Source organism: Lemur catta, chromosome 18, assembly GCF_020740605.2.
Source record: "Lemur catta isolate mLemCat1 chromosome 18, mLemCat1.pri, whole genome shotgun sequence".
Taxonomy (NCBI): Eukaryota; Metazoa; Chordata; class Mammalia; order Primates; family Lemuridae; genus Lemur; species Lemur catta.
Window position 1 is genome coordinate 27042136 of NC_059145.1, and position 16445 is coordinate 27058580.

A 16445-nucleotide genomic window follows, 5' to 3' on the forward strand; every position below is an offset into this window, starting at 1 on the left:
TGGGGGGATCTCACAGCATCGGACCTGTCAAGCAAGTAGCTACATTGCCCAAAAGAGAGGAATTAATTCTATAGAACCCCTGGGACCCACTCAATGAGGCATTTCACAGCCCACACGGGGACTTTCAGCAAAGAATTCTATGGGTCCCCAGAGTCCTAAAGAATTCCTGTATTTCCTCAATTTGAAGAGTATCCCTTGGGTCCCATTCAGGTCCAGCTCCATTTAGCGTGCTGGGAGCTCTAGCCGTATATGAAATATTCAGCATATCCCATGATCAGTGTTGCCACGCACAGGAGCGACTGCTGGTGCATCCTTCATTCACTGACAGGCGCAAGACACCTGACGCTTAGTCCTGGAGCACCCTGTTCTCCCGACTGTTTTCTTGGCCTGGTCAATCTCTTGGCGGTATGATGGCCTCCGTCACCTAACTGGCCAAACCCAAGTGTCCCTTATATAAATCAAGATTGACCTAAACCTAGGATAGAATGGGAAGAACAGCTAAATGGAAATTTTAAGAACACCAATAAAGAGAAGAAAAAGGAAATAGGTTCAGTTAGTTAGATGGGTGCTGGTACTTAGTAGTTATTTTGATTTCTTTGAGCTTCAGTTTCCTTGTCTGTGACAAAGGACTGTGGGTATAACCTTGAAGCATTGTTGTGAGGGTTGAGGTAGGTGTCGTGTGTGCATAAATGTCACTTACAACTCTGGCTGACAAATCTTCTCTCCTCCGATGCCCCTGTGGCTGGGAGCTCCCGATAGCAGTCACCTTAGTTAGACGTCCCAAAGGACTATGGGCCTTCGGAGTGTCTGTGGGTAGCACGTGGTGGCTGGGATTTGGCTCGGCCAGAGGATCCATCCAGGCAGCCTCCCTGTTTTCCCTGGGCAGCTGTCTCAGCCCCTGGCGAACCGTAACCGTCTTTCCTTCCTGGTGTTGCTCGTTGCCAGTATATGCCGCCCCTCTTCCCAGCTAGCTGAACCCCCTCTGTGTGTCTTCTTTTTGGCCGGGCTCCTAACAGCCCTTCCTTCCCCAGCCGCCTCAGCTGTGATGAGATGAGCAGAGAAGAATCTGCCAGCCCCCCGGACCCCCCCCAGCATGTGCCATTTAAGGGAAGAGGAATGTGGCTCCCGAGACATGAGTCAGAGGCTGCTCCCTCGCTGTGTGTGGAGCCGGCTGCGGGGTGCGTGCCTGGCCCCCTCAGAGGAGGGTGCTAAATAATTCACCGCGGCAGCCTGCTCTGACATCCATCCAGGCCTGTCCCCCGGTGCCCCTGAGGCTGCACCAGCGGGGTTCCTGCTTGCTGTGCCGTGCAGGAAGCATAAACAGGCAGCCTGAAAACTGCCCCAGTGTGGGCGACCGCGCCCACCCCAGCGTTGGGTGGACTGATCGGACTGTGCTGACGGCCTCTCCGGTCTGAGGGCTTCAGATGCACTTACTATACAGATGGATGATGTGTTTGCACTCAGACTCAATAAACATTTATTAAGCACCTGCTGTGTGCTTGGCAACTTCACCTGCATTATCTCGTGTAATCTAGAAAATCCACGTGGCAGAGACTGTTAGATGAGGCTCAGAGAAGGCAAGTGATTTGTCCCAATTCACACAGCTCATGAGAACGGGCCAAGTCAGGATTTGCCCTCAGCCCCCCTCCTGTGTGACACGGTGCCTGTTATCCAGCGGTCCCTGGCAGTCGGGACACTGGCTGTCTCGCTGGTTCAGACTCCTATATGTCAGTCCTAATACTACCAACTTCTCTAAGGGGAGGCATGTCGTGGTGCATAATTAAACCTCTCCTACTGCTTATTTCAGCTGTTGGGAATTCTGATCCCTGCTTTTCATAGTTTGGGCCCTGCTTTGGCCTGGTGCTCTGCTGATCAAGATGGTGGCTGGGAGGTCATTTTCAAAATGATGGCCTTATCCAAGAGCTTCCTGCCCTGAGGAAAAATGGCTGTCTTCAGGCAGAATTCCCAGCCAGCTCCTGCAGGGTGGGATTTAGCCTAGGGGTTGAAAAGTGGGAACACAAACTTGGAGGAGGAGAACAATGAACCAGAAAAGAAATAAACAGGGAGGAGGCTTTTTCTTAGCCCAACAGGGCAGAAGGACTTAGTTCTGCAGTTTAAGAAGGTGACTTTTGCACAATACGTCACACAGAAATCTACCTTGTGGCCACTCTCTCATTAGATGCAGAGATCACTCCAGCCTGATGGGTAGGCAGGTCTGTGATTATTACTGTTTTGCAGAAAATAATAGTGCCTTACACTTCCTGAGCATCCTAGTGTAGAGTGTGTCCAACACTGTACAAAGTGCTTATGAAGGTATTACGTTTATCAGCATTATTCACATTTTTCAGAGGAGGCTTTTGAAGAGCAGAGAGTTTAAGTAACTTGTCCAGCATCACACAGACAGCAAGAGCCATACATAGCCCAGGATCAAAATACAGGCTTCTTAATTCTAATACTAGGGCTAGTTCCATCATAGCAGGACTGTCTTTCAAAGAAAGATAAATTACATGCCCTTTATAGCAAGCTATTTATAGGTGTTAAGGAATATTTAAGATGAAAAGGAACAGAGGCAGAATCCGGTACAGCAGGTTGAAGGATATATATGCCACAGCTATACTTCTCATTCTTTTTTCTCCATCCATTCCCTGATGACATTCACAGGTGTGACAGTTTCCCTGCACTGTGATCAGCTTTTGAGGAAACTGCAAACAAATGTTAAGTGGAAATAAAGGGTTGAAGTTATTCAGAGTTGTCATAAATATGAAGAGAATATCAGCTGTGGCAGTTCATGGCCAACCGTGGCATACATAGGCTCTAGGCTATGGGGTCATGGACACTTCTTCATTTATTCATTCAACTTATATTTATTGAGCACCTACTGTGTGCCAGGCCTTTTTCTGGGCTCTAGAGCTGAGTAACACTGACAAATATCCTGGCTTCACAATGAGACCATAAAGCAGTATGACAAGTAAAGCATATAGTGGTTTAAGGATGCTAAGTGTTGGGCATCACCTTCCAAAATGGCAGTGCAAGGAGCATGGTAGACACCTTAATCAGCAAAACAGTCATTTGCTGAAAACTATTTTAAAAAATAAGCAACCATTTAAGGCTTCTGCAAATTGTCCCAAGGGCATGCACAAAATGGAGAAACATTTAGTTAAGAAAAATCTAAATCTTGGTAAGAACAGTGAGAGTCTGTGGCATTTGAGCCACCTTCCACTTCCACCCGCCCCCAACAACACTGTGATGGAAACTCTACTCTGGGAGTGTGCAGCCAAGAAGGCTGGGCTCTTTCTCCACCTAGCTCCTAGTCCAGGGCTGTGGTTTCACCCTGGGAGGGACAGCCTCAAAGACTGGAAACACCCTGCCCTTGCAAAGAAGCCCTGCTTTCATCAGATCAGACTGTGGAGCAATTTTTGCCAAAGGGTATTGTCAAAACAATAGAATAATCAGCTGGCATTAGTGGAGGAACAGCTGGGTGTGATACTAATAGATATAGACCAGCCCAGTTGCTCAGGGAGACTGTGTTCATGCCCTCTGAGGAGCAGCAGCAGAGGCTGCACACTGCAGGGGAAATAGATTTCCCTCAACTTGCCTACCCAGTCATTAAACAAATAAAGAGACAAACAACAAGAAGCTGGGAGGTGGGGGTTGGGGAGAAGGAAAGGCCATATCCAGAATTGCTATAATATAGTATCTAAAATGCCCATTTTTGTTTTTCTTTTCTTTTTGGACAGGAAAACATGAAGGGTTTACTGCATAGATTAAAAAAAAGTATTAACAGATCCAGATGCTCTCATTTCTTTTCACTGTATCTTACATTAGCAAAATCTCTGGGCTAAAGCTACTATTTTAAGTGACACTTTGCAACAAGTTATAAGTATTATTAACTACATTCATGCAAATGCAACACAGAATCATCAGTTTCGTAACATGCTCAAGTTGAATGATGATATATTCAGTGTGGATTTGCCATGTCATTCTAAAGTGCATTGGCTATCGAAGGGACAGGTGTTAGTCAAAATTTTATCTCTGTGAGAACAGATAGTTAAATTTTATGAAGAACAGAATCAGCAGTGTGACTTACTGAAAGAAGGTTTCTATAGGAACGCAGCATTTCTGTGTGATATCATGTCAAATTAAAATGACTTCAATATTTCTTTGCAAGGTAAAACTAAGTCTCTATATGATATGTGGCAAAGAAAATTCAAGCATTTCGAAAAAATTTTTGAGACATACAAAGAAACAGAAAAGTGTGACCCATACACGGGGCTCAGCGGGAGTTGGGGGGAGGTAACTGGGTTTGAGGGGGCCCAACTGTCAGACTTAGCAGAGACTTCAATGTAGCTATTATAAATATGTTCACAGATCTACAGGAAACCACGTCTAAAGAGTTAAAGGAAGACATGATGACAGTGTCTCATCAAGTAGAGAATACCAATGAAAGGAAATTGTTAGAAAAGAATTATAAAAATGTAAATTTTGGAGTTGAAAAGTAAAACTGAAATGAAAAATTCACTAGAGGATTCAACAGTAGATTAAATCTGGCAGAAGACAGAACTAGCAAATTTGAAGGCTGGTTGGTTAAAAATTATGCAGTCTGAAGAACAGAGAGAAAAGAGTGAGGAAAATTGAACAGAGCCTCTGGGAAATGCAGGATGCTAATAAGCACACCAACACATGCATACTGGGATCAGCAAGAACAGAGAGAAAAAAGGAGCTGAAAAAAATATTTGAAGAAATAGTGGTAGAAGACTTCCGAAATCTGATGAAAAATATTAGTCTACACATCCAAGAAGCTGAAGCACTCCACATAGGTAAACTCAAAGAGCTTCACGTTCAACCACATCATGATTAAAATGTTGAAAGAGAAAATCTTGAAAAGAGCAAGAGAAAACAACTTATCACATACAAGGGAACCCCAGTAGGATTCACAGATGAGTTTGCAGTTCTGGTGGAGACCTAGATGAATGTTCTTAAAAAGCAGAACTGAAGCACAAGGAAAAAGGAAAAATAGGTAAATGAACTTCATCAAAATTAAAAAGTTTTCTGTTTCAAAGGACACTATCAAGAAGTGAATACAACTTACAGGATGGGAGAAAACATTTATAAACCATATATCTGGTAAGAGACTTGTTTCTAGAATATATAAGTAACTCTTACAACTCAATATTAATAATTTTAAAAATGTATGCCAAATTTTAAAATGAGCAAAAAAATTGAATATACATTTCTCCAAAGAAGGTAGGCAAATGACCAAACACACACATGAAAAGATGTTTGGCATCATTAGTCATTAAGCAAATCCAGATCAAAACCCATGAGATGTCACTTCATATCCACTAAAATGGCTATAATTCAAAGGACAAATAATAACAAGTTTTGGTGAAGATGTGAATAAATGGGAACCTTCAGACATTACTGGTGGGAATGTAAAATGGTATAGTCACTTTGGAAAAGTATTTGGGACTTACAGTTATCATATGACCCAGCAATTCCACTGTTAGATATCCAAGACAATGAAAACATGTATCCTCACAAAAACTTATATATAAATGTTCATAGTGGCATTATTGATAATATTCAAAAAATGGAAACAACCCAAATGTTCATCAGTTGATGAATGGATGAATAAAATGTATATCTCTGTACAATGGAATACTATTCAGCAATAAAAAAGAATAAAGTTCTAATACAAGCTACAACATAGATGAACCAAAAGTAATATACTAAGTGAAAGAAGCCAGGCACAAAAAGCCACATTTTGTATGATTCCACTGATATGAAATGCCCAGAATAGGCAAATCTATAGAGACAGAAAATAGAATAGTGTTTGCCTTGTCCTCCTGGAACAGTGGAACAAATGGGGAGTGACCACTTTTTATTTATTAGATGGTTTATTTTGGGGTTGTGGGAAGTTCTAAAATTAGATCGTGGTAGCGGTTGTACTACCCTATGAATATACTAGAACTATTGAATGGTATACTTTAAGTGGGTGAACTGTATGGTATGTAAATTATATCTCAATAAAACTTTTTAAAAAGTGTGCTAAGGAGAGAAAGTAGAGGAAAGGACTGGCCATATTAGGAGGGTGGAAAGGGGGACAATCTCAGATTGGAGGAGAAGACTTCACTGAGCTGACATTAGACTTGAAAAGGTGAAAGAATGAGCCACACTACTCTCTGTAGGTAAAACATTTCTGACAGAGGAAAGAGCAAGTGCAAAGAGCAAGGGGCAGGGATGTGCCTGGTTTGGGTAGCAGGAAGGCAGAGAGTAGCAGGAGTAGCAGGAGGTGGTGTCAGAGAAGTAATGAGATCTAGATCTCCAGGGCCTTACTCTGAGATGAGCATCATTGGTGAGTCTGGAGCAGAAGTGTGTCATGCTCTAATGTTTTTGTTTTCAGAGAATCTCTGTGGCTGCAGTTTTGTGAATAGACTGAAAGGGGACAATAGTAGACTAGGTAGGAGGCAAGAGTTGATGGTGGCTTGAACCTCCATCTAGGAGAGAGATGGTGGTGGCTTGGACCTCCATCCAGGAGAGAGATGGAGGGTGGTGATAGTGGGTGAAAAGTGTTGGCTTCTGCATACATTTTGAAGGTAGAGCCAACAAAATTAGTCAAGGGTTATAAAATGTTTAGTGTCAATAACTAAATAGTAAACATATTAGACTTTGAAGGCCATATGGTCTTGGTCACAACTACTCAACTCTGCTGCTGTAGCATGAGGGCAACCACAGACAATACATAAATGAACAGGCATGACTGTGTTCCACTAAAGCTGTATTTGCAAAAACATGAAGTGAGCCAGCTTTGGCCTGTGAGTTGTAGTTTGCCAACTTCTGGATTAGATGTCAGGGGTGAGAGGGAAAAAGTTGTGAAAGATGGCTCAAAGGTGTTTGTTCTTATCCATTGGAAGGATGGAGTTGCCATTACCTGAGACAGCGAAGACTGCAGATGTTAACTGAGAAGATTTTAGACATCCAAATGTAGATGTGACATAGGCAGGTGGATGTGTAAGCCTTGAGTTCATGGAAAAGATCTGGCCTGGAGTCATCAGCATGGAGTGATATTTAAGACCCTAGACCAGCTCAGAGAAGTGAATGCAGACAGAAAAGAGTAAAGGGCCCAGGACTAGACTGAGCCCTGTGATTCTCCAGCGTCAAACTCTCTGGGAGATGAGGATGAGCCAGCAAAAGAGACTGAGACAGAGCAGCCAGAGGATAGGAGGGAAACCAGGAGAACGTGACATCCTGGAAGCTAAGCTAAGAAACTGTCCCGGAGATCTTAACTCCATCTTTTCCTTCCCCACTCACAAAAGAATGTTCAGATGAAAATGAGCAGAGAGGTGTTCTTACAGGAATAATCCTGGATTCCCTCTAATTTCTAGAGAAGAAAAATCATACTCAAACATTTTATTCATTCAACAAATGTTCATCAGGTGTCCGGCCACCAGCCACTAAAGGCTTAGACTAGGATGGTGAGCCAAAAAAGGCATTATCCCTGCTCTCAGGTGGCATAGATTCTAGTTAGAGAGGTGTTAGTCACATAAACGTTAACATTGTCCAAGGACGGATCGTAATAACTAACCAAGGATGTAGAATTATGGTCAGAATGAGAGTTCTCATCCAAGAGAGCAATACTATGTACTTTTCCTTTGTACAAAGGAATTGATCTAATCTTGTGGGCCAGGGAAGCTTCTATGTTTTTCTGTTTTTAATAATAAAGTATTTCCAACACTTTACACCCTGATTGGGTCACACTTGGTTTTTGAGAGGGAGGTTGAGATCCTCTGAATCAAAGGAAGGAATATGAGTTTTGTAATCAAGACTCAGGACCAAATCTCAGCTGTTGGACACTTGCACTGTTCTTTTATTCTCCTTGAACCTCAGTGTCATCATCTGTATGAGAGAGGGTAAGAAAAGATACATTTTTGGATTATAATGAGGACTAAATGAGGTCAAGTGTGCAAAATACCTGGTACATAGTACCCTTCTTATTCCTTGAGAAAAACAATGTGTCAGTTTGTACATCTGTGACATTTTGTCTTCCAGGATAATTTCCAGGCAGAGAGTTTTTAGTCTTTCTACAGTATCTTTCATTTTGCCAATGTTCTCTCCCAAGAGAAACATGTAGGAACCTGAGTGTCTACATTTAAGAAGTACTGGAAAACCAAAGCATCCCTGTGCAACTTTTGGTGGTTCTCCCAGTCCTCTACATAAAGACAATTCAGGTTTCTACTTAGCTGTTTAATGAACATGAGTAGTTCCAAAAAGCTGCCATAATAAGTGCAGCTTCCTTTGTCTAAGACAAAAACGTTTGCTAGCACATCATGTCAATTTCCCGATATTTTCATGGAAATGTGCAGTGGTAAGCCTGATGAAATCATCGATGCAATTTTTAATCTTTTTGGGGGAGGGAGCAAAATCTTCATCAGTCTTTCATTTTGATTTGCACAGTCTAGCTTGTCCATATCTCTCATTTTAATTAATGTAATTAAAGGAGGATAAAAGGCTGTGTTGAAATTTTGTGCGTTAGATTATTGGGATCAAGAATAATTAAAATGTATGAAATGTGGCAGATTCCTAAGATGATGGGGAAAAGGAAGGCCCCTTCTCTGGATTTAAAGTGTACCAAATTATTGTTCGCAAGATTTAGAAATGTCCATGGTCTGAGAAGTGTTTATGTTATGGAATCTTCACAAATAGACAAGAAAGAAGGCTGTGGGGGGGACTTATGTTTATCACGAGCAATTTTGTCATTTATGGTTGCAGCTCTCCTTCCTGCTGCCTTCTTTGAAAACCAAATGGGAAATTATATTAACACCTACTATATGCCAAGTAATCTACAACAGAGTACTTCATATACTTTAGCTCATCTAATCTTACCCAAACCTTTGATAGATAGATGTGTCCATTTTATATATGGCAAAACTGAGGCTTAGAGGTGAGGTGGCTGTCATCTCCAAGGTCATGCCACTAGGAGGTAATAGAGCCAGATGTAAATTCAGGTCTTCTTGTTGGGCTCTTTCAACGACAATACCCTGCCCGTTGCAGGAGGCAGATTATAAGTATATTGGAAAAGTGCCTAGAAACAAACTGTTGAGAATGTCTCTTCTGAGTATTTCTTTTTGTGAATGCAACTCCACCTTTGTGGGTGCCTCACACATCCTGCATTATAGAAGCTTCACACACATGTATTTTCTGTGTGGCTGCCTGGCTTGGATGTTGTTGCTTGAGAGTTAAATACAAATCTAGAATATTTTCTTTGTTTTCTCCCTTCTGGAGTATAGCAGATGCAACTTTGATCTCTTTGATTCATTTAGGACTACCATCTTTTTTTGATGTTAAACATCCCTTTGCTTGAAGACATTATGGGTTTAACAGACTGTGTTTTCCTTTTTAATGTCTTTACATAGCACAAATAAAAATGGACAGCTGTGGCAGACATTGCTGGGAGGTCCCTATTATCTGTTTTCCCTCTTCTATCTGAGCACACACTTCCCAGCCTCCTTGCAGTTGGGTGGACTGCAACAGGGGGTAGTTTGACTACTACAAAAGATACTGTTCATCTCCAAGCTGACGCACCTAAAAGCCACTTCAGTTCCCGTTTCTTCCTTTGCTGTGACTTGGAAATTATTAGTTGAGATCACAGAGGCACAAGAAGCAAGCAGAGTAGACCCCTGAGTCACTGCTTGGAATAGAGGTACTTGGAAAGCCTCCGGGCCTCCAACCAACTTGGCGTGAGTGAGAAAGCAGCCTTTCTTGTGTGAAACGAGTGGCATCTGGGATTGTTTGTCACTGCATCATCACCTAGTCTGACCCAACTTCCGTGACAATTCCTTGTCAGCCTCCTCGCCTGCATTTACTTTGCTGGATTTTGAAATCTAAATGTCAGAGAACCGCTCTTGAGTGGACTATTTAAAACCATACACATACACAAATACACATATTTTTTAAAAAATAAAATCAACTTAAATGAACCTTATTAGGTAGGTGGTTTGAGACTTTGGTAATATCTCTTATAGTAGTTAGGATTTCACAATAGCAGGGCCAGAAGGCACTAATCTAAACCAGCTAGGATGGGGGTGATGTCTTTATCTTTTTGAAATTCTCCAAAAACCAAAACACTCTCATTTCTCTGAGTGACTCACGCCAGTTTCGATCATCTCAGTATTCAAAAGTCCCCCTTGGGTCCAAGTGAAATTCCTCTTTCGTTCATTTAAAATCTGCTCCTTCTAATTTGATGCCTATGGAAATGCAGGTTTAAAAATTGTTCATTACAACCTTCCTCATTAAAGCCCTTCGTCTCAGAGGCCACAGCCCTGGCCATCACTTACGCTGCTCTTCCCTAACCTGACCAGCAGAGTTGCACTTGACCTTTCCCCCTAATCCTCTAACAAGATCCTGCCTAATGCTGCCTAGAATGGAAAGATGATTTGATTTTCTGGCCTGTATGGAGCTACCTCTTTGTCACCACCTGACAGTGTCATGGTGGTGCTGCTTTGCTGCCTTGTGTCCTTGCAGACCAGTCTTCTCATTGTGCATTTGTGCTAACACTTTCCCCGCAATCCGTGCTCTCCCTCCTGCCTGGAACACCCTCTCTAACTGCTAAAATTTGACCTTGGCAATTTTAGCAGTCTTTTCATTTATGGCCTCTGGATTTTGTGTCATGTCTAGTAAGACCTTCTCCACTCTAAAATTGTTTTTGGTAGATTCCAAACAGTAAAGTTGTTTTTGACCTTGGGCCTGGCTCAGATCGTACTTTTTCGGGTTCCTGATCCCCTCAGGCACAATTAGTCTTGTCTTCCTCATCCTTCCTCCTATATACAGTATGCAGTTATGGTCATTTGTATAAATAACCTGTTCTCTCACCTAAATAGAAAGTTCTGAAGGTCAGCAGTTGTATCCTTGTCTCCCATCAAGAGGGTCCCCCACTTCACAGATCCCTAATCAATACTGGATTGAGTGCCTCATATATATTGCCTGTTCTTCCGTGCCTCCATCCCCATGAAGGATGCTGGCATGAATGTTGAATTTCACTGTGTTTTTGTAAAAACCATGTGGCTTTTGTCTCTGTTTACCAGGTCTCTGAAATTTCCAAAGTAGTTGTTGTCTTACCTTCTCTGATATCTAACAGCATAATTTCTAAAAAGTCTGATTAGAATAATCTCCAGGATGAAAACGATGATCACAGGGAATTAACAATCTGTGGATTTTGTTATGTTAATGATCTGGGCAAGGGTCATGCCTAGATCTCCAGCTTCCTTGCCACTGAGCTGGGCTCGCAGGGCACAGGCTGCCAGAAGGACTCAGGCAACGTGCTTTGGCTCTGTCCTCCTCTCAACTCAGTCAGACTTTCGAGGACTCTGCACGTTCCCATCATAACACACATCACATTCTACTCTGATTGCTTGCTTAACTGTCTTCCGCTCTCACTGTCAAGCTCCTTTAAGGCAGGGTCTATGTCTGTCTTGGTCACCGTGATGTCCCTTAGGCCTAAAACAGTGACTGACAAGTAGTAGGAGCTCAGTTCACGAGTGAAGCGATTTGTGAATGAATGGGTGAAGCATCTATTCATTCCAGAAATAATGTTGTGTCATCCTGGTGTACAGTTTCAGAAGATGGGGCCCCTTGGTACCTCTTGGTCACTTTTACTGCTTTCTTTCCTAGTTTCATGGCAGGTAAATGTTTGAGTTGTACCATGTGGAAAAGGACACGCCAGTGGTTCACCCACTGTAGATGGAACTTTGAGTTGTGCCCCAGGAGTGGGGATGGTTTTGCAGTCTTCGTTCACTCACTTTCTCCCCACCTTTTGAATGTTAATTGGGGCAGTTAGCTATTAATAACACATACCAAAGTTAACAGAGGAGGTATCATTGCTTCTATTAATACTCCCAATAGCTAACATTTATGGAGTGTCTGCTGTGTGCTAGACTCAGTGCTAAATGTTTCACGGTCATTCTCATTTGACTCCCCCGACAGCCCTGCGAGGGTAGGCACTGTTATTGTCCTCTGTGAAGTGTCAGAGCCAGGGTCTGGCCCCAGGCAATCCATTCTAGACCCTGTCTATATTGTTAGCTCTTATGAAGTTGGTAGTCATATATCAAATCTCTTTTAACTTCTGTGTTCCAGCTTTCTTCTTCATTGCTTCGTTGCTGATCACTTATGAATTATTTCTCTTAATTCTTATATGCTCATGCTGATCATAGTAGATCAGAGAGCAGTATGTCTATCTTCAGATGAAGGAACTGGGGCATAAAAAGTTGAAGTGACTTGTTCATGGTCATACTGGGGCAGGATGTCACTGTTTCCATGGGGACATAGGTGATCCCGAAGTGTTAGATTTGTTAATTGACTTTCTGAAAGATATTGAGGTCTCAGGCAACCATCTGCTTCCCGGCTCGCTCTGAGTTCTGTGCAATGAAGACCAAAGGCTGAGTGGTTCTCATTTGCTTATATTCATTCCATTTCCTTTAGTGAGAAGTTATTCCAGGCCTCCTGATTTTCACCATGAAAGGTCTTCTGTGAACCAGAGAGAAGCACTCTGAAAGAAGTTATTAAGCATTATTAATATAATTATATACAACAAAAGACATAATTTAACTTCTCCACCTTCAACAAAGAAATTCATTTGAAGGTTCAAGAACTCCAGCTGGAAGGGCAGAGCTCATCAGAGCGGGTTCTCCAGGCAGGGGAGTGTGGGCAAGGAGCCATGCTGGCTGCTTTGTCCTTGGGGACACTTTATGTGCATGATGAAATACACCTCTCTCCCAGCCTCCCAGCCCTTCCCTCACCCTCCACATCCGCCCACAGTGCTTTCTTATCCCAGGCACAGAGTCCACAATATTGCTTGTGCTTGCCTTCACCTGGCCCACCCAGGACACTGCACAGGCAATATTATCCAGAACTTTTTTTTTTTTAGAGACAGGGTCTTGCTCTCTTGGTCAGCCCAGGCTGGAGTACAGTGGCACAGTCATATCTCACTGCAGCCTCAGACTCCTGGGCTCAAGCGATCCTCCTCCCTCAGCTTTCTGAGTAGTTGGGACTGTACACATAAGCCACCATGCCTGGCTAATGTTTTTAAAAATTTTTGTGTAGAGAAGGGGGAGTCTCTCTGTGTTGCCCTGTCTGGTCTCAAACTCCTGGCCTATGGCAGTCCTCCCGTTTCAGCCCCGCAAAGTGCTGGGATTACCACCCAGTCTAAAACATTTGATTTTAAACAATAAAAGATGGCCATGGAAATATTCAGAGGATAGAAACAATGACCATCCTAGTGAATAGAACACCTGGGTGAATTTTTCTGCCTTCATTCAGAATATCAGAAATACTTGTTATTTACTGAGCGTGTGACATTGTGTTAATTGTCACCATAGTTCTATTCAGTATTTTTACTTTCTTTTGTTGCACTACAGCATAAGCTCCGTGAAAGCAGAGGCTGTGCTTATAACCAGTTCCTAGAACGGTGCATGGCATAGAGTAGGTAATTTATTGAATGAGTGAGTAATACAGATGAAGTTGTTGAAGATCCCAAAAGTTATGACTTGCCCAAGGTCACATTGCTAACAGGAAGTCAGGTCGGGATTTGAACCCAGGGCCACCCAACTCTATAGAGTTCTTTCTTCCTGACTGCTTGGGTAGGCCTCTTTGTGGCATAGTAAAATGGAGATTAGAGACCGGAAGTTATTCAACAAAGCTCTAGTCTGAGGTCTAAGAAATGTGGATTCTGTCCCATCCTTGCTGAAATCCCACGTGACCTTGGAAAAGCCCCTTCTCCACCATGCCTCTGTTTTCTACTCTGTCAAATGAGATGGAAGCAATACTCGCTAAGGTTCTAAGGGCCCTCAGATGCCCCAGAGAGGTTTGTGCTTTGTCATCTCCCATTGCACTTGGCGTTGGCCAAGGGGTGGGGGTGGGGGGTGACTAATTCACCACCCAAGCAAGGAAAATAGTTGTGTTTTATTGCAAGATACACAAAAACTCAACAGTGACATAGTCCCAGGCCAACAAACAGCTGACACCCTGAAATGAAAGTTGGAGAGAGAAAAGAAAGAAAAACAAAGTAGAGGTATTTGAAGGCTTGACACAGCTTTTGATTAAAAAGAGAGAGAGAGAGAACTCTGACTCCACTCCTAGGTTGGTGCAGCGTATAATCTGAAACAGGCGCTCAGGTTGATAATTGTGCCCAGATCTGATCCCTGGCACAAAAGAGCACAGCTTTTAAAAAGAAAAAAAAAAAAAAATAGTCATGTGTCTTTAAAGCCTCTCTCCTTATATGTGCTTTTTCTGTACTCATTTGGAGGTTGCATACATAGCCAGGCCTTTGCATCCAGCAACAGCTTCTTCCCCCTCTCCCTGGCTTGGGGATTATTGATTTGGAAGGCGAGGCTAATTTACATGTAAATAAATCTCAGCGCCGGGCAGCGGGCTGGGACGTCCAGATGCCGTGACTGCCTTGCTGACATCACGGCTTCATTAGCATGCGGAGGATGCGAGCCCTGCAACAGCGACTTCCCAGGCACCACCGGCAGCACCACCGACAGTTATTATTATTTTTTTGACCGAGCAGCACATTTCCTGGTTCAGACTGGTGGCCCCGGATTTGGCTCCGGATCAGTTGGTGACGCGGAGGCTGGGGTCTGTGACTTTTTTCAGACTGTCGTGAAGGAGGGGAGTTAAGAGGCCACTGGGGTTCTCAGGAAGGCGATCGGAGCGCTCAGGCGGATCCAGAGGAAGAGAGGAAGTCTCACTTTTTCCCCTGCTCGGTGGGTTCCCCAGCAGGCTCTGGATCCGGCTTGATCGGTGCTGTTTTCCCTGAGGGGGTGTGCAGCCGCTGGCGCTGGAGCCTGCTGCCGGCTTCGGGAAGGGCGCAGCTTCTGAAAGGGGGTTTGAGAAGAAGATGCTTTGGCTGCCTGAGGTCCTGCTTGCGTCCTTAGAAGTCAGACCCAGGGAGAAAGTGAACTGGGGCAACTGACAAGCTCCAACCGTCTGGCAGAAGCTTCCCCCAAGACTGGACAGACCATCCTCCCTGGAGGTGGGTAAGGTATTTGCTCTAATTCACAGATTAAACAGCGATGTGTTTTCAAGGGAGGATGAGAAAGGCAGATCTAGGGCCTTTACACTGGGGAGGGCTGTCGGGGCTCCACTCTCTTGGCCAGGTAGCATTTTTGGTGGCCCTCTGGCCCCCTTTGGGTTTTCTAGGCTTATTAGAATGCTCTATTGCGAAGTGATATGTCACAGGTATAGGGAGTCCTGAAGAAATGCTTAAATCTTGCTGGCAATGTCTCCCTAAAAGTACAGCTTTCTTTAAAAAAAAATAAAATAATAATACAGGAGGAAACAGTTAAAAAAACAAATACCTGGTGGTGTTCGTGCCCAGTAGTCATTTCAGAACATGATGTCAGACACCATTTGGGGATGTGAGGAATGAGGACTAGCTGAGACTTCCCAGTAAAGAAATGGCTCTCGAATTATTTAGGTTTAATTTCAGCCAGTGCTTTCCGGTTAGAAATGGTGACAGAGCTTCAGAATATGACTGCATAGCCTGGCTGAAACACACGATTTGGTTTGTTCTCTATACTGGGTTTCTCTGAGGAGTGTTAGTGGTTAGTTCTCCTCACTTTCGGTTTCCCGAAAACCAATCATAGCATTACTCATCTGCCATGGAGGTCTTGCGATGAAATACAGATTTTTTTAATCCCATTATTTTTTGTTATGTGGTCTTGGACTATGCTGGGGTCCAGCAGGACGTTTATGAGCCATAAATAATCTGGGCTGGACCGAATCACACTGGGGTAAGTGATCCGTGCCAGATGCGATGCCATCCGCCGGTCCAAATGTGGCTCTTGTATAACTTAGGCACATAGATTATTTCCCCAGTGAGCGAGCTCTGCTTGCAATATCAATGCATGTATGAGCACAGTCAGGGGAGGGCTCCAGTGTGCCGTGGATATGCAAACGCAGACTGCCGCGTACTGACTCTGCAGCGCGAAGGCTGCGATTTGCTTTGCCTGCACATCTCCTCGCAAAGAGTGTTTTAAACCATCTCAGTAAGACTTAAAACTAAATGAAGCAGCCCTGCCTCCTTGCTAGAGGCCGAATCGGCCGCTCTAATCCTGCTCCCCAGAAGGCTTACTGCCTGCTGATGGCTTTCACAGATGGGGCAGGGTGAGTGTCCCCGAGGGCTCCAGAGTAAGTCACCACTTCGACATAATTTCCATATTTTGGAAATTTGGATTTTAATGCCTCCTTGAGTGCATGTAAAGGTTTTGCCTTTCCATCAAATGCTCTTTCCCCTCAGGAGTTCTTTTTTAATGTGAAAATTAAAACAAACTGGCTTCGTCTCGGGCATTGCAGTCTGTGAAGAGTCGTGGGACAGCCAGGAAGAGTAAAACAGTGTCGTTTGAAATGGCACGTTTGTCAAGATTGACCTGTGCAATGTGGGGGGAAAA

The 16445-nt window shown here is 43.6% G+C and overlaps 1 protein-coding gene across 3 annotated transcripts in view; it reads left to right on the forward strand.

The window, feature by feature from the left end:
- PRICKLE2 (prickle planar cell polarity protein 2) overlaps nucleotides 1–16445 on the forward strand; it is a 353356-nt gene that overhangs the window by 223805 nt on the left and 113106 nt on the right. Inside the window, exon 1 of one of the 3 annotated variants that reach the window (XM_045530687.1) lies at nucleotides 14958–15028. The exons of the other annotated variants lie outside the window; for them this stretch is intronic. The gene's annotated coding sequence lies outside the window, so the exon portion shown is untranslated. Of the gene's footprint in view, nucleotides 1–14957; nucleotides 15029–16445 lie in introns of those variants that run through there. 3 annotated transcript variants of the gene reach the window in all.